We start from the raw sequence: 19,963 nt of genomic DNA, 5'->3' as shown, positions 1-19,963 counted from the left end.
CGTTGATGTAAAGCGAGCCCAGCATCTTTGCGTTGTTTTATGTTATTTATATTTTTTTATTTAGGCTCTGCATAGTTCGTCCCCCTTGCCGCTTCCCCCGGAAAGCCTAATTTAAACTGGATGTCTGCAGGTATCCAGAGTATCCATATTAGCGACCGAGCGACCCTAAGCATGACACTGGGCACTTTGGATTGGGGTAATATCACTGAGAGTTTTCTTCTCTCCGCCTGATTACCATTAGCCAGCATCCATGGCAGAGGCATGACCGTACCAGGAGCTGTGTCGTATGCGCACATATCGAGAGTATACTGTAATCAGTATATGTGAAATATACAAACTCATAATTTACACACTTATTCAAAGCAACTACACATTGTTCTAAGGTCAACAAACTCAAGTACCCAGCACATTCTAAGTGCGATGCAATATGATCGCACTTGAGTGGGGCACAATCAAAGCAAGAAATATTACACTTGCGCATACCACACTCTGTCGAATGGCAACGTTCCCGTTACCATACATATATACCCACTTATATGTATGTATATTATAAAAATTTATGTACAGATCTGACGCTGGCTTCTCTGCCGAAGCAGTGCCCAGCCTTTTTTTAAGTTAGCCCCTAAGAACAGAGATCAAGCAGTAATAAACGGTAACCGAATGAATTCGGTTCGATAGAAACTCATCAGTCAAATTCCAGAAAAGCCCTTTGCGCCTCCAGTGCAGAGCAGAGCTGTGCAGCATCCATTCCTGCTCGTTCCCCCGGGCCGCACTCAATATCTAGTCTAAGATCGTGTAACAATTCAAATAAATCGTCAAAGCTATGGTAAATGCTCATGTGCGGACTATTTTTTTGGCCGTCCCTTGACCGTTCCAGGAAATCGAGGCAGCTTTTTATTTAGATTGGCGTCAAATTCGAACTCCCTTAGCAGAGATCTGTGATGTTGCTCGCCAACAACAATTTAATTATATGGCGCGGTATTATGTCTCTTAGTTGCGTTTTTCACCATAAAGGGCAATAAGAGAGAAGGGAAAATAGAATTTCCTGAAAAATTACGCCCAAATGATTTTGGATTTTGGATGATAATGCCGTCTGGTTCCGCAACTTGTATGGTTCTCCTGGCTTAGCAGGTTCAGGATGGCATTCGAGACAACAAAAGGAGGTGTGAAGTAGTTGGGTCTGTTTTCATCGCAGTTTAAGGTATTAAGGTATTAAGGAGAAGATTTAGCGACTCATCGCTGGACGTAGTCGAAGACTGGGTGTCAAACTCTGCGCAGGCGCGAAGCAGAGGTGCGTTTGGCTTTCCTAAGTTCTTTGTTGTAGGTTGACAGACTGGCCTTGCATTCGTCCCAGTTCTGCTCAACATTCACATCCTTCGCTTTGTAGAAAAGTCTCCGGGAGGTTTTCCGGAATTCCCCCAGTTTCGGATTCCACCACTCAGGTTTCTTCCGGCATCTGTTCTTACCAGAGGGGCAGGATTTATCGCGCGCCGTATTGCAGGCGTCGTTGAAGATCTTAACAAGACGAGTCGTGGCCTGGTTTCGGTAATTAAAAGGAGAATACAGTTTCCTGTACCTGTGGTCCGAGAAGGAGTGCCCTTCCAGAACCCTCCAGGATACAATGTTCCCCTGGGAGGTCCAGGACCTCCTTGCTGTTTTTAATAATAGAGGTGGGGTCACTCCCCCAGTTTAATAAGACCATCTGAGTGGTCAGTATGTAACTGAAAAGGTACTCACCCCTTTCGTTTGTGCCAGTGCTTCCCCAATGCTTCACACCCCATAATTAGGCCAATGTCCTTGGCCTCGCAGTCTGCGATTAGCACCTTGGGCCCGCAGTCTGCAAGTAGGGCTCGTGTGGATAGAAGTCGGTTTGCTCATGACCCTTAGTGACCCTCATGCGAATCAGATCCTCAGTGAACGCCACTGGCCTTCGAGGCTCATTGCTGTTTGGTCTTCATTGCTGAAAATTGGGAGCAAAAATTTGTGCAACTCTCTTCTTGCAAGAATTCTGCGGAGTCAGCTACGTATAGCTTATAGTCTGGAATCCTCAGATCCTGTTTCCGAGGATGCAGGGCTCTTAAATGAGGACTATGTGGGCTCCACCCGTGGCTAGGAGGAGCATTAGAGCAGCGCATGCGTCCTTACAATGGTGGAGTTTTATCTGCAGGTGCGTCAATGAAATTCCTGAGAGGACTGCACCTCCTTCCTGACATCGATGTCGCTTAGACCCATTGCTATGTCGCTCTCGTCGGACACGTAGTCGTCCAAGATATCGTCAGACACTACGGACGCTACACCCGACGCCCACCCCGATCGGACTTGTAGGTGGATATGGTAATTTTCTTGTAGTCATAATCCACTACACCATCTGACTTTGCGAGGAACTCTAGGGACTCCTCATTAAGGACGAGGTTGATCTGGCGCTTTGTCCTTGGATATCCTCCGCCTTGGCCACCTTCCAATCGGCAGTAGGAAGGTGGGGGTTGCAGACCTGCAGTATTCTGAGGATCTTCTCAGGGTCTGCAGGCTTGGCCGAGACCCATGGCTGTGGGTCGGCTAGGGACATGTTCCCATTTCACGATGTACAGTTTGGCCCCTGGATAGACCTTCTTGAGGGCAGCTACCGCCCTCATGTAGAGGGTCGTAGAGCGAGCGTCTTGGAAAGCGATGGCTTTCACCTTACCACAGCCTCGCAGCGGCTGCTGCGTGAAGACGGTGAACCGACTGAGTCTCCTTACCCGCCTTCTTAGAACCTTATTAGGTTTCCAGAGCGTTGATGTAAAGCGAGCCCAGCATCTTTGCGTTGTTTTATGTTATTTATATTTTTTTATTTAGGCTCTGCATAGTTCGTCCCCCTTGCCGCTTCCCCCGGAAAGCCTAATTTAAACTGGATGTCTGCAGGTATCCAGAGTATCCATATTAGCGACCGAGCGACCCTAAGCATGACACTGGGCACTTTGGATTGGGGTAATATCACTGAGAGTTTTCTTCTCTCCGCCTGATTACCATTAGCCAGCATCCATGGCAGAGGCATGACCGTACCAGGAGCTGTGTCGTATGCGCACATATCGAGAGTATACTTTAATCAGTATATGTGAAATATACAAACTCATAATTTACACACTTATTCAAAGCAACTACACATTGTTCTAAGGTCAACAAACTCAAGTACCCAGCACATTCTAAGTGCGATGCAATATGATCGTACTTGAGTGGGGCACAATCAAAGCAAGAAATATTACACTTGCGCATACCACACTCTGTCGAATGGCAACGTTCCCGTTACCATACATATATACCCACTTATATGTATGTATATTATAAAAATTTATGTACAGATCTGACGCTGGCTTCTCTGCCGAAGCAGTGCCCAGCCTTTTTTTAAGTTAGCCGCTAAGAACAGAGATCAAGCAGTAATAAACGGTAACCGAATGAATTCGGTTCGATAGAAACTCATCAGTCAAATTTTATGATTTAACCGAATACATGGAGACCGTGACAGGTGTCACAAACATGTAAATGTTCGGAAAAAATAAGTGAAATATACTAACGGCCCGCGTGCTCAAAAGATTTCCCAAATGTATGAAACCGATCGGGAAAAATACAATGAACTGGTGCAAAATTGAACTAGAAAGTGATGTGCCCAAGGAAATTTAACAAATGGCGCTACAAAGAGCATAGGAAACATAAACCTGTGCGAAGACCAGCACCGGCCCCGCCAGCGCGACAAGCTGGGCCACGAATAAAAGTGCGAGTGGCATAGGACCGCTCTTGCACCGTCGATGAACAGTGACACCATAGTTATAGACCATACAAATGATATTAAATCATTGTACATCTTATTCCTTATTTTGACAATCATTGGCGTACTTCAATTCGTTTTGCAGTTGTATGTAAAACATAATAAAATCATTACAAAACGCTATATGAGCAGAGCCGATAACATTAATAGAATTGTATAAGACTGTAAAAATGTAAAAAAAATAACGTATTTTTGATACCTTTCCATAACAAAAAAATATTTTTCCTTGCTTTCTTGGCATGCATGTGCCTTGTTGTAACCACAGTAGAAACAATCTTGATATAATATAATTTTTGCATTCGTCAGTATAATTTCGGATAAAATCGAACAAATTTATAATACAAATCCAAATCTTCGTATGCAAGCAATACAAATCCACAACCATAGGGAATTCATAAACGTATATAGTTTTGAACAGGAATATATGCATACATATAATGAGGATACAAGCCCAGTGATATGTTGCAATAAAGTCGAAAAAGCTCAATTCATAGAAACCTTACCATATACTAAAATTATAACAGTTACTGATTGTCACATAATTTTGGCACAAACAACAATTATTCAAGTTCGTCTTTATAGATAATAAAATAGAATGGAAGATACATATATGTATACAAATAAATGAATTAGAAAACATTAAAACTCGAATTAATCGAGTTTTAGTCGTGTTTTTTAGATGCGGCTCGCAGATGAGATCTCATAGAGGTCTAGGAAGTAGCAATTTTGGTTCGGGTTTTTATGTTTTTGCCATAATTTGACCCGTTCTTTATGAAATCACTCAGAACACACCTAGTTTTACCAATTTCATCACTTATTTTCATTATTGATGGACCTACTTCCTTCGAGGCTTTTATTGTGGAGTTTTCGTCCTTTGAAAAGGACTTACCATAACCCAAATTTTTTTCTCGTAATAAGGACACCCTAATTGATTTTTGAGAATTTATTCAATGTCCGGTCGCGACCACATCCAAAATACAAAATTTTTCAATGTGAATGTCGTATTCAAGTGTCGCATTTTTTGGGAGCGGAAATTTGAGTTATGTCAATTAAATTTTTTTCCTCAATCTACTTTGATGAATATTGCTATTATTTTTTTTTTTTAATTTATGCTAAATTGAATAGAGATTTGAGGAAAATTCAAATTCACCGTTTTCTTTGGCTTGTGCCCGAAAATATTGGTGCCTAAAGTGTACAATTTAGTATGTCGTATTCAAGTGTCGGGGAGTGTATCATCGAATCTCTTGACTTTGATTTTACTTTGAGTTAATCACCAGTGTTTCGTTTTTAAACAAGTGTTTAATATAAATAGAATATTCGCAACGTAACGCATCGGACTCGTGCAGGCAATTTGTTATTGTTTTTTTAACCAGTCTGCTTTCGTTATCGTTTCTTCGGTGTGCACTGTTCTCGCGCATCAGCGTTTGCATCGCCCACACTCTCTCGAAAGCATAAGCGGGCCTGCTGCTCGCATTGTTGCTCTCACTCTCTCTGGATTGCCTATACTCTCCCTCTTTGTGGACTATTCTTTTGTGTCTGGTGAGTTTACTGCCCGTTTCCTGCACTTCGTTGGGTCATCTGCTCTGAATTATTGCCGCTGCTGCTGATTGTCGGGCTCGCTCTGCTGTCTGCGCTCCCATTTGGCTTTGCCCACATAAAATTTGCTGGTGGCGAAAATTTTGGCCGGCTAATCGATCTGATCTCGAAAGGTATGGGCTTGTCTTGGTTATGTGTGGCTTGTCGGGAGATTGAGGCCGAATGCGCACACTCATGAGACAGGCTTGAAATGGGTTTCTGGATGTCCGGAAACAATTTGTGGCTCTCAATGAGAAATTTGTACCCCTTGAATCACAGTTTCTTGGGCTCAAACTCTTGAGCGAATCGCATAGACGGAAAATTCCGCATAATGATACCAATCTCTTGCAACCTAATCCGATTGGTACGCCTGCCACCCACCTTCAGCAATCGGAACCATTTGTTACTCCGTGTGGTCATGTCTCGCCGTTATCTGCAAATCCGCCAACGGCGGCTCCGCTGGTTTTTACACCGAGCAATGTGCTTCCTTCAAGCATACAACTTCCCAACAACATCAATCCCATCCCTGCAGTTTCTGCTGCCATCACTTCTGACGTGGTGAGTGCTCCTAGTGCGGGTGTGTTGGTTGCTGGTGATGTCTTGCCAATTCCTGCTCCAGCAGTTGTTGCCAAGTCTTCTGCCACAGGACCGAGATCTCTATTAGGAGTGGCTCCACCATCACGATCTCGCTCAGGACTTCAACTTAGAGCAGTGGTCGCTCGAAAGGCAATATTGGTTTCTCGTCTTATTCCTGAGGCTAAAACGGAGGACGTTAAACAACATATTTCCTCTAAACTTAACGCTACGCCTGATGATATAGTTGTGACTTAATTTACATTTAAACATAAGCGCAACGTATCATCCTTTAAAATTCGTCTCCCTGATTCTTAGCTCTTCAAATCTCTTGAAACGTCAATATTGCCTGAGCATACAATTATGCATGAGTTCCTTAACAAAGATTCGAGCCCGAGTCCCAGAATTACCGAACCTGCTGCTTCAAAAAAGGAATGTACCATTTTTTGTATTCACTATCAGAACGCTCGCAGTTTGTTGGGAAAATTGCGTCATATTCATACAAATAGTGCGTCTTTTGATTTCGATGCCATCGCTTTTACCAAAACCTTGTTTAACTCTTCTATCAATGATCATGAAATTTTCATTGATAATTACACTATTTATAGAATGGACCGCCCATCGTTTGCAGGTTTGGTTCTGATTGCAGTCAAATCTGATTTATCATCAGAGTTATTCCCATTCAATATCATCCATGGAATTGAATTTGTTGCTGTCAAAGTTCGTGTGGGTTCGGCATTTTTCTATTGAACCTGCTCCTACATTCCTCCCAGGTCTGATGCTGAGATTTACTTCAACCACCTCTCAGCAATTAATACTGTTGTATCTGCATTAGGTTGCAATGATCAAATTATTGTCATGGGTGACTTTAACGTCCCATTTCTTTCTTGGCTGCCTTGCGATGACGCTAAACTGTTATTTTCCAATTGCCACAATAGAGACAGACTTCTTGACCTCATGTTTGTTATCGATGCTTCTTTTGCTACGGTATCCAGAACAAGCCCAATATCATTTCCCATAGATCCTGATCATCCAACTGTAACGAACCTAAAAGCGTTCGATAAAATCCTTCCCCCGACGTATTATAAGCATAAAACCTGCTAATTAATTACAGCTCCTCACTAACGTAAATTTAACGTATGTATTATTTACCACACGAAAACCTCCCTACACACATAACCACTCAACACGTGCCGACTCCAACATCGCTGACTAAACACACCAGATCGCGCAGACTTCCCCCACTCCGGACCAAGCGACCGATCCGGTGCCATCGACGACGAAAAGATGACACCGCGGAAGTTCGCGACAAACGCCAACGGCAAATCCGCTAAGTCGCCAGAAATCGAAACCGAGTCAAAGCACCGAACCGGCGAAAAGCAAGCCCTACGCGGAAATGCACTTTTGTGACCCCCGCTATCGCAGCAACAACAGGCGTATCTTACGCAGAAACCCGGCCCCGGGTACAGACGTTGTACCAAAAAAACCATCGTTCTAATCTAAGAATTAATAAGTACTAAAATATTCGTAATAAAGTGTCTAATCATCAGAACAATATCCAATTGCGTAACTTCATTCCAACTAGCCGAGGCACTGACACTACCCCACATCTCGTGAGTCCCTTGAGTGTACCCGATCTGGTTGTGCTGACATTTCCATGACTTCTTGCCACATAAAGTGTTTTCGCAAAACAAACTTTATCGATTTAGATCTATATGTCTCGCGTGTTGATTGGTCGTTTCTTTATTCATTACCGAACATAGATGAAACTGTTAACTCACTACTTTCGTAGTGATCCTACAAAATTCTATTCGTCTGTTAACTCTAAGCGTAAGTCAAACGCTTTTCCTCCATCCCTTCATTACCAGAACAAAACAGAAGCTTCTGCTGTTGGTATTGCAAATTTATTCGCTACCTTTTTCTAAACAACGTACTCGTCTCATATTTACAATGCATCCACTCCGTATCCGTACCAGCTACCTCACGCTAACAGCATTTTTATACTCAAAATGAGTATTGGGTATATTAGATTTGTGGTGAAAATGGATGCGTGTAACGTTCAGAAGAAATTCCGACCCCATAAAGTATATATATTCTTGATCAGCATCAATAGCCGAGTCGGTTGAGCCCTGTCTGTCTGTCCGTCTGTCCGTCCATATCAGCACCTAGTGCTCAAAGACTATAAGGTCTAGAGCAACGACGTCTTATATCTGGACTTATGTGATATGTCAATGCTACAAATATATTTCAAAACCTTGCCCCGCCCACTTCCGCCCCCACAATGGGCAAAAATCTGTGGCATCAAAAAATTCAAAGATACGAGAAAACTGAAAACGCAGAATCGTAGAGGATGACTATATATTCTAGAGTATAAACTCTGAACCAGATCGTATAACTATTATAGCCAGAATCAAGAAAACATTCTTTCTCGCTCTGTCTCTCTCTAACACACAGGTTTCATGGTCTTTTTTGCCAATTGCAAATATGAGTTCAAGGGTCTCAGAACCTATAAGAGCCAGAGCAACCGAATTTGGTATCCACACCCCCTTCCGCCCCCGCAAAGGACGAAAATCTGGGGCATCCACAAATCTCAGAGTCTATTAAGGCTAGAGTAACCAAATGTGGTATCCGCACTTCTGTTAGATCTCAGCATAAAACGTTTATCTCAAAATTACGCCACACCCCCTTCCGCCCCCACATAGGACGAAAATCTGTTACGTCTACAATATTGCAGATTCAAGAAACCTAAAACTCACAATCATAGAGAATGACCATATCTATCAGATTGCTGAGTCTGGATCAGATCAGAAAATTTTTATAGCCAACAGGAACAAATCAATTTGCAGTGGCTACGCAGCGCCCGACGTCACGCTCAGACTGATTTTCTGACTCTCTCGCACGCACTCTTTGTCGTGTCTTTTAATATTAGCGGCGTCTGCCGGAGGAGAGCCATACTGACTAAGTATCGGGTATAAATGTAGAGTTGCGGTGTCCGCCGCAACTCACAACGTTCCCCCTCGTTCTGCCTATTTTCGAGGAAAGCGTTGTTCTGGAAGGTTTGTCATCTATGGACATATCGTGGGGGTCCAGGTAAGGTACCAAGGTACCTTTGACCTTTCTCTTGAACCTCTTTTTGGAACAGTCTTGTCTCCCAGTAATTTGGAATGAGTCCTACATCATTACGCTTCACAAAAAAGGTTCAAGATCAAATATTGAAAACTATCGTGGTATCGCAAAGCTTTCCGCCATCCCGAACTTATTGAGATCCTGATCACCCGGAAACTGCAACATCTTTGTCGCAGCTTGATGTCTCCGTCGCAACACGGTTTTCTCAGACATCGTTCAACATCGACTAACCTTCTTGAGTTTTCTAACCTAATCCACCGTGGTTTTCAAAGTGGTTTGCAGAAGGATGTAGTTTTTACGGACTTCAGCAAGGTATTCGATTCTGTTAACCATGCTCTGCTTATTCACAAGATCTCTTTAGGGTTCCCAACGAATCTTCTAGATTGGATTGTGTCTTATCTCTCTCTGACCGTACTCAACGTGTTTTGTGTTCTAATGAGTTGTCAAATATTGTTAATGTTACTTCAGGTGTGCACAGGGAAGTCATCTGGGCCTGCTTCTGTTTATTTTATTTGTGAATGACCTTCCTCAAGTTATAACATACTCTACTAAACTAATGTATGCTGATGATGTTAAAATCTATCTTTCTTACTCTGATTGGGATTTGCACACACGCCTTCAACTGGATCAAAGTGAACTACATTTGGTGTTCAACTAATCTTCTTTTTCTAAACCTTTCTGAATGCAAACTTATGACATTTTACCGTAGCGCTCCACATTTTGTCTCATATATTCTAGGAAATCATGTCCTCGAGCGAATTTCGGGTTCAAATGACCTCGAAGTCCTTTTCGATCATAAGATGTGTTTTAACAGCTAGCTGCAACAGTGAATAGAGCTAAGGGTGTTTTAGAGTTCTTCAAGCGTTGGTGCAAAGAGTTTGACGACCCGTACGTTACGAAACAACTGTATCTCTCTTTAATACGTCCTATATTGGAGTATTGTTTTTGTGTGTGGAGCCCGCAGTATAAAGAGCAGCAGGTTGTTATTGAATCCGTGCAAAAGCAATTTTTAATTTTTGCCCTTCGGAACTTTAACTGGGACTCGGGTAGAATCTTGCCACCCTACCGGTCTAGGCTAAATCTTATTGACCTGCCGTCGTTGCACGATCGCAGAATATGCAATGGTGTAATGTTCGTGCACAAGTTCCTTCTCGGGTCTGTTGTATCTAAAGTATCAACCAAAACGTTCGACCATACGATTAAGGCAATTCTGGACCAAGGTAAAGAAGGTGCGAAACTTCATGGCCTTGCTAGATTCGGGGGCGACGATAAGCTGTCTTGGAAGTGAAGCCGCTAAATCGTTCGCGCAACACGCCAAGGCAAAGAAATGCTCCGGAAATATTCGAACGGCCAATAATGAATCTTGTAAAGTCGTAGCGAAAATTACAGTTCCCATAACTTTTCGCGATCATACTAAGGAGATAAAATTCTTCATAATACCAGCCTTGAAACAAAGTGTGTATTTAGGAATTGATTTCTGGATAGAATTCGGTCTGGTAGCAAGACTTTTAACGGATAGATCTGTGGTATAAGAATTAGACGTAGGAAATGAAACCAAGGCTTCGGAATCACCGCCAGTACACTATCTAAGCAAAGACCAAAAGGTTAGACTAGAATCCGTGATTCATTCGTTTCCTTCGTTTGAAAGGGAAGGATTAGGACGTACGAAAGCTATCCAGCACACGATAGATCAGTTAAACAACGCCATTGGCCGATTTCACCCGCGAAGGAAAAGTTAATGTTTGACGAAGTGGAGAAAATGCTGGCCTTAGACGTGATCGAGGAATCGAATAGTTCCTGGAGTAGCAATTGCGCTTTAGTTAAGAAAGGTACGAAAAACCGATTATGTTTAGATTCCCGAGAAATTAATAAGAACACTCGCAAAGATGCCTACCCTTTACCACACATTGATGGCATTCTTAGTAGATTACCACCAGCCAAATACATAACGGGACTTGACATGAAACACGCATACTGGCAGATTCTTTTGGAAGAAAAATCTCGGCACTATACAGCTTTTACCATTCCCAATAGACCACTTTAACTAATGCCGCTCAGATGTTGTGCCGACTTATGGATCAGGTGATACACACCTCAGGAATCGGGTTTTTGTCTATTTGGACGATTTACTGGTGCTCTCAGATGACTTCGATTCACACTTGGTGCTGTTACAAGAGGTAGCGATGCATTTGCGTAAGGCCAATCTCACGATTAATATAGCCAAGTCAAACTTTTGTATACGGGAGATTAAATATCTGGGATTCATAATAGGTTATGGTAAGTTAAAGACAGATCCGGAAAAAATAAAATCCATAATGGAGTTCCCGATCCCAAAAACCGTGAAACAGATAAGGAGATTTCTAGGACTTTCTGGATGCTACAGACGCTTTGTCGATAACTATGCCACCGTCAGCTTCCCCTTAACGGAACTACTAAAAAAGCATCAACCACTTAAGTGGAACGCATCAGCCGAAGAAGCTTTCAATAAACTCAAATCCTGCTTAACATCTGCTCCAATCCTAGCCACCCCCGATTTTAAGAAACCCTTTTTGTTAGTATGTGACGCAAGCACTTTTGGTTTGGGCTGCTTACTAGCTCAATTAAACGAGGAAGGGATACAGTTACCTATAGCTTTTATGTCCGAGAAACTTTCCAAGGCGTAACGAAACTATTCGGTCACCGAACTCGAGTGCTTGGCAGTGATTAAAGGAATAAAGAAGTTTAGAGCTTACGTAGAAGGACAGGATTTCCAAGTTATAACGGATCAGGCGTCCCTACAATGGCTTATTAGGCAAAAAGATTTGTCAGGTCGCTTGGCCCGCTGGGCTATAAAATTACAGGGATTTAATTTTCAAATATCACATCGGAAAGGGTCCGAAAACGTAGTGGCCGACGCGTTGTCACGCGAAGATGAACCCGAGGTAAGAGAGTTGAACGGCAACGGACCCATAGTCGACCTTGCTTCTACAGAGTTTAAATCGAAAGAATACATGGATCTAATATAACACATGAGGCTTAATCAACTTAAGTTACCCGATTTAAAGGTTAACGATAATTTGGTGTATAAAAGAACCGAACCATCTTCAGGGGACGCGATAGCAGATAAACAAACTTGGAAGCTTTGGATTACATCAGGCCTTACCAGCGATATAATTTCCAGGGCTCATGACCCCCCAGACGCTTCCCACAGTGGTATTGGGAAAACCGTTGAAAAAGTGAAAAGGTACTTGTTTTGGCCAAAAATGGTTACACAAATACGAGCCTATGTATCACAATGCGACGTTTGTCGCCAGACCAAAAGTGCTAATGTCGTCTTAAGACCACCAATGGGTAAGCCAATGATTTCAGAAAGACCTTTTCAAAAGCTTTATCTGGATTTGTTGGGCCCGTATCCGCGTTCCAAGCGAGGAAATAGTGGTATCTTAATAATCGTAGATCACAACACCAAATTTCATTTCTTATGTCCGCTCAAGTAAGGTGTGTGACTTCCTAGAAAATATGTTATTTAGTACTTTCGGGGTCCCTGAGACTATACTCACCGATATTGGTTCGCAGTTTGTCTCTGGGAATTTCAAGTCATTTCTTACCAGATTCGGGGTAACTCACCGTTGCACTGCAATATACTCACCGCAAGCCAATGCCAGTGAACGGTTAAACCGATCCGTGTTAGCGGCTATAAGAGCGTACGTCGGCAAAGATCATACTAATTGGGACAACAAGTTACCTGAAATTAGTGCAGCGCTACGAGCCAATATCCATAGAAGCACAGGGTATTCGCCGTATTTTCTTGCATTTGGGTTGAATATGATTCTTAACGGAAAGGATTATGAACTACTCAGACGACTAAATCTCCTATCGGATGACACCAGAGTCAAATATCCAGATGTAGTACAAGTATGTCGTCAAGCCGCTCAGAAAAAGCTAGCTGAATCACACGAGCAGAATGCGAGGACATACAACTTACGTAGCCGGGTCCGTCAACTTAAAGTTGGAGACGTCGTATATGCCCGGAATTTTTGTCAGAGCAACGATTTAAAAAAGTTCAGCGCTAAACTGGCGCCTGTGTTTATATCAGCCAAGGTTATTCGCCGAGTATGGACAATGTATTACCAATTAGCTAGCGAAGATAAGAAAAACTTAGGAGTCTATCACTTAAAAGATATTCAGCTTAAACCTTAGTAAATGGCCTTCTTCAGTTTAAGTCTCATTGTAAGATCAATTACGTCTTCAACTGTGGTGTAGGGGCCGAATTTAGGGAAAGTGTATGGAACATCACGGATAAGCACAGTTTTCTTTTGGTAATGCTTAAAAGTGCAGATACATACTAACTCCGAAAGTGGATCGTAAGCTGCAAGCTTTCCGAAAAGCTTTCTAAAGAGAGTCGGCGCGCAGCGCACGCATTAAGGTGAAAGACGTCACGTTTACCTTGACCCAAGAGAGTAGCGTAGCGTAGGGAGAACATAGATTAAAAGCTTGACCAAAAATTTCGCTCAATTGGGCGAAAGATCATCCGATTATGCAGTTAAAGTTCCTAAGATTATCCGATTATGCAGTTAAAGTTTCCAAATATCATCCGATCTTCGAGCTTTTGGTTCGGTACCGCTTAGCTGAACTTGCAGAAGTTGGCTGGAGTTATTGACTGAGAATCTATTGATTTAAGTGGACGTGTTGGTGCTATACTCGTGAATAAATAAATATATATACATATATAGTTAAATATCCGCAACTCGATTTTAAGTTTTTTAAAAAATACTTTTATTTTACAACTTAAATATCTTGATGTCACAAGATTTAAATGAATTCCCCGACTTGACTTTGGGTCTGCTTGTCTCAAACGGAACTGATCTCTCTGCTGCTGGATAGTTTCCATGAGCCCTTCTCTTGGAACTCCCGACTCTGGTGGCGTACGTGCCTGGATCGATATTTGGGGATGCGTCGGCATTGATGAAAGGCATCCACTGCTGGCGATCGGTGTTGCATTACATAACGGAGCTAGGAATGTGATACTCCTTGGTTTTATGTCTAGCTTTGATTGGTCCTCATGAGTGGCGTGATTCTAATGTTGATGAAACAATGTGGTCCATTGTTTATATTATGGGGGGCCCTAGCTTGGAGTATGGGAAGAAACAGTTATTGATTCTTGAGTGGGGTCCTGTTACTTATGTGGATGGGGTGGATGAATTGTACATAAACATAATGTGTATGGGATGTGGGGATTTATGGATATGTCACTCCCTCAACGTTTGTTATTAGCCTGTCCCTAGGCGATTACCCTCGGGTATAGTGACGGGATGTCAAGTGCGGTGGCTGAGGTTGGTTCCTCTTCTGCTTCTATTATAGGGTTAATACATTTAACCGTGACTCTTTCAGAAGTTTTCTTAAATTTAACAGCTACATAACTTAGTAGTACTAATATAATTATGACAAATGAAATTAGTAGACTTATTTGTAATAGGTTTGTTCGGAGCAGAACCCAGCCGATTAGCTGCTTGCCAAATAGCACCTAATTCTTGGCCCTCAGCCGCTTATTTTGTTTGTTACTTATGTCTATGTCACTCATTTGTTTGTTAAAGCTTTGCGCTTGCTTGCCCTGCTAAACGCTCTCTGCCAGCTCGCTCTTCGCTATCTCCGCTTTGCGTCTGCCTACCGACGTCGGCCGAGCGAAGCTGCGCTTAGCGATCGGAGCGGCAATGTAAAGGGCAGGCCAGCCACACTTGCAATTGGATGTCACGCATTAAAGAACATATCGCAATTTTATTTCTGCGCCGAGTTTTATTTAATTGGAATAATTAGTCGGCCGATTGGGGATAAAAAACATTATCTCCACAAGGTTACTATATTTGGTGTATTGCATAATTATTTCATTAGTTTGGACATATTTTATTTAGTTATGTTGCTGTTGAAATAAACATTCTGGGCAAAATCTAACATTGTGGTTGATATTGTAAATTCATTTAATTGGATTGAACAGTTGTAGATTTTTATAATGGTATTTCCTTCCGCTATGATTTCTTGGTTTACACAATTCTGGTTTAGCGTTGTTTTTGGAAGATTCCATGTGATTAGTATATTGGGTTCAATAAAGTTTATTTGAAAGTTTTGAAAAGTTTTGGAATATGGACATTTAGTGGGAGTTTGCATTAAAATTCCTTTTATACAATTGTCATTGGTTTTCAATCTAGTTTCTTTAACAAATACTTCTTCATTTTTTATGTAGTACTTGTCGTATGTCATATCTGTTAACATATTATTTAATTCGTCTGGATACGGAACGATTTTATAGATTGGTACTTTTGTAATGTTGGAAATTATTAGAATTTCGTTGGTATCGGATTTTAGCCATGTGGAGGTTTTTATATTTAGTATTTTCTCAGAATTTATTTGTTCCAGGTAGTCTTGTTTTAATAATTTTGGATTAAATATACCGAGCCTAGTTAATTGCATACCTAGTTCTATATCTTCGATATATTCTGTGAAATGTTGTAGATTGAATATCAAAATTTCTATTTGCTGATTCCATTAACTTCCTCGGTTTCTCTGGAATTATTATATTTGCTTGTATTAGATTTCTTCTTTTTCTTGAATTTTGATTTATAATGAGTTATTTTCCTACCCCTATTCTTTTCTTCATAATGTTTTTCGTCTACCTGTCTAATTTCACCCGTCCTTTTGAAAGGATTTGTTACCTTAGACTTAACTAGAGGTGATAGTTTATAGCGGGTATCTACTTCATACTCTATGCGGTTTTTATTTAATTGAGTGATTTTATTCACTTTATTTAGTTGTGTGTCATAATCAGGTGAGCCTGCATAAATGAATATATCAGCTGGTGTCCTATTTGTGGTATTATGTTTGGTTTTATGATTATAAGTATAAAGAATTAATTCAAACTTCGTGAATCTATCTTCTGTGTTATCCTCGCTAGATATTATTCTTAATTTTTCATTTACTGTTTTATGAAATCTTTCTACGTCAGATATTCCATTTTTGCTGGAAGTGATCTCTATTTTGACGTTTTCCGCATTCAGCCATGCTTGCAATGCTGTGCACATAAAAGCTGAATCTTTATCGGCTTTGATTTCAATTGGTTTGCCCATCTCGTTAAAAACTTTCATGATGGCTCTTTTTGCTTCTAACCAGTCACGACTTTTTACTTCTACAAGAGTGGCAAACTTCGAGTATACGTCAATACATGATAGGAACTGTTGGTTACCAACCATATAGAAATCCATGACGTATTTCTCTCTGATGTTCAGTATTTCCGGTGTAGTTTCGAATGCCAACTTCGTATTTCTATGCTCTGTTTTGGCAATATTACAAGTAGGACATTCGTTTATAATGTTTTGGATTAGTTTTTGATAATCCGGGTAATAGTATTTTCCCCTAAACCAATTGACGGTTTTCTCTATCCCTGGATGGAGTAAGCCTTTATGATTCTTTAATATGGTTTCTTTAAATTCAGCGTAATTCTGAATATCTAGGAGTTTCGTGCTTGATTTAATAGCTTTGGTTATATTGTTAGAATTAATGATTTCTAAATAGGCTTTTTGGAATGGAGGAAAATCTATTTCGTTATGGAAATATAATGCGCTCTTTTTGGTGCATAGATATTCCTTTATTATATCCTTCGCTAAGGTGTTAGTCATTTCCTTATACGTGATCTTGATGATTAGCTTGTGAAAATAACCAATTGTTTCTACCTTATCTTCATTGCATTTTATTAGCTCAATTTGCCGATTGTAAGAGCTAATTGGTCTTTCCGTGATAGCAATGTGATTTAGATTGTCTTCCTGTGCGCTATGTACAGTTGCCCTTAATAAGGCATCAGCTACATGATTTTCTTTGCCTGGTAGATATTTCATTTTAAAATCAAACTCATTCAGTTTTATTTTCCACCTTTGTAATTTCATATTTGGCTCCTTGAGGTTGTTCAACCAAATCAAGGGTTTATGATCGCTTTGTATCTCGAATGTTCTACCGAACAGGTATGAACGGAAATACTTGGTTGCCCGTACAATCGCTAATAATTCCTTTTCGATGGCTGAATAGTTTATTTCATGTTCATTTAGGGTTCTGCTAGCGTAGCAGATCGGTTTGTGTTCTTGTGACAAAACCGCTCCCAATGCTATGTTACTAGCGTCGGTTGTTACCGTGAACATTTTGTCAAAGTCTGGGAACGCAAGGATAGGGTCTGAGGTGATGAGTACTTTTAGTCTCTCAAATGCCTCGACGTTCTTTTCTTCCTTGGGGTCTATGACAGCTCGTTTCTTTAGTTTGAGTGTTATGGGTTTTGCTATGTTTGCAAAATTAGAAATGAATTTCCTGTAGAACCCGCACAGACCTAAGAATGATTTTATTTGTTTAGTCGTTTCTGGTATTGGAAATTTGACAATGGCAGAGATTTTGCCTGGATTTGGTACTATTCCTTCAGTAGTGACTACATGACCTAGGAATTCAGTTTCCTTTTTCATGAATTCACATTTATCCATTTGTAGCTTCAAGTTGGCGTCTCTCAACTTTCCAAATACTCTCCTTAGTGACATCAAGTGTTCTTCCAATGAAGTGGAAAATATAATGATGTCATCTAAGTATACAAAGCAATCTTTGAAGATTAACTCTTCTAGCAGATTGTTCATACATCTTTGGAAGGTAGCTGGGGCAGTGGTTAGCCCAAAGGGCATACGAGTGAACTCGTAATGTCCATGCTTAGTGGAGAATGCAATTTTGGGGATTGAGTTAGGTTCCATGGGTATTTGATGGAAACCTTTTGCTAAATCGATTGTCGTAAAATACTGAAATTTACCTAGTTTGTCTAGGATTTAATCCATTCTTGGAGTTGGGAATTTGTCCTTAACTGTTATTTCATTTAGACTTCTATAGTCTACTACCATTCGATATTTTTGCTTTCCTGAAGCATCTATCTTCTTCGGAATCATATATATGGGCGAGCAGTAAGGAGAATTCGACTTTCGAATTATTCCCTGCCTGATCATATCTTTGATTTGCTGGTTTACCTCCTGATCATGTATCTGGGCATATTTGTATGGTCGTCTGTAGACCGGGTCTTCATGTTGAGTTTTGATCTCGTGCTTGATTGTACTTGTGAAAGTCAAATTGTCACCTTCTCTGTACTGCACATCCTTAAACTCATATAAGACCTTCTTTAACTCTTCCCTCTCTTCGTCGTTTAAGTGTTCTAATCTTAATTGATTACATTCCCTTAATTCACTGTCTAGAGCGGAAGCGAAGTATTGATCTCCCTCTGGAGATGGGTCAAGGCACTTAGGTGCGATCTTCTCTTCTTTTGTAGAGGGATCAGTGCACGTCTGTGCGGTCTTGCCGGCTTCAATAGCTTCTCCACTCTGAATTATTGGGTACGACCTAGCTCCTAGTGTTACAGTGTCATTTCTGTAATCGATGACGGCTTTACTTGCCATCAAGTATTCTCTTCCTAATAAAATATCATAATTTTCGGAAAAGTTATGTATGTAGAACTTTTGTTCGGACGGACATGTTTTGTTCGCATTCCTCATTATACTCTTAGTTAAACGGACAGGTCCATTGATGGTATGGACCGTAAGGTTATCGTCTTTTATCTCGGAATCTGTATAATTTTCTTTCATGATGTTGATCGATGATCCCGAGTCAGCGATACACCTTAATATTCTTTTATTAATGGTTATGTTTATATAGGGTCCTCCTCGGTTTCTTCCGAGGCGGCTTGATGAAAATTTACGTCCATCTTCGTTTGGCCACTCTGGCTCTCCCTCCCTCTTTTAGTAGGTTGGTTGGGTCCACTCCCACTAGCTTGGTTTTGAGATATTTGCTGATTGAATTGATTCTGAGCCCTACCTTGATTCAAGGAATTTTTGAACTCATTGTATAATCCAGGATTTTGGGAATTTTGATTTTGATTTGTTCGATTAGTCTGACCTGTTCCAGATGAACTCTGAGTTTGATTGTGATAGTTAGTAGTATTAGAAAATGGATAATAGTTTCCAACATTCTTTCGATTTGATTGAGACGATTTCGATTGATCTTTATTTGTACCTGAATCTGTTGTACTAGCTTCGTACAATCCTTCTTCTTGTGCTGCCTTCTTAATATTAGACAATGTGGTAATATCTTTTCTTGCTAAGGTCATGAAGATTCTGTCAGGAAGTTTTCGAGTAATGACATCTTTAATTGTGTTGTTCAAAGCGTTTTTATAAATGACATTATTTTCTGGTATGTTTTCTAAGTTTAGCTTATTGTTTATTAATAATGCTTTTATCTCTAATTCTTCTATAAACTTACGAAGACTGCCGTTGAATCTGGTGGTGTATAGTTGTCGTAAGAGTTCTTCATATGGTGTGTGATTTTTGAATTCGTTGATCAGCGCCGTCTTCAGTTCGAGCCACGTGTTGGGTTGTATCATTTGCGATATGCGTTGTGCCTCTCCTGATAGTTGGATCTCGGTCGCTCCAAATAGGATCCTTTGTTGGCGAAGATCTTCAGTTAGATATAATCCGCATACATATTCGATTCGTTTGATAAATGAGCTTAGCTGTCCAGATGAACCGTCATAGGCAGGTATTTCTCGGATCGACAGCAGTGCCTGGTTCAAGTGGATTTCGCTCAATGATAGTGGTGGTAACGCCATGTTGTTGGTGTTGATTGGGTTTTGTTTTGTTTTCAGTAGTTTTGAACTTTATTTTGGTTCACTTGTAAGCTTTTTGATTTTGTATTTAGTGTTTCACTGTTCTTGGTGGATCACTATCTCCGCTTACTTCAGTTCACCTAATTTTAGTTTTGCAAATCGTATGTGCTCGTAACACATAGGTTTTTTGGCGGATTTCACAATTTTATTAACGATTCCGGGATTACGTGATCACAGTAATTAGAAAT

Source organism: Drosophila pseudoobscura, chromosome X (assembly GCF_009870125.1).
Source record: "Drosophila pseudoobscura strain MV-25-SWS-2005 chromosome X, UCI_Dpse_MV25, whole genome shotgun sequence".
NCBI lineage: Eukaryota > Metazoa > Arthropoda > Insecta > Diptera > Drosophilidae > Drosophila > Drosophila pseudoobscura.
This window is presented reverse-complemented; position numbering follows the sequence as displayed.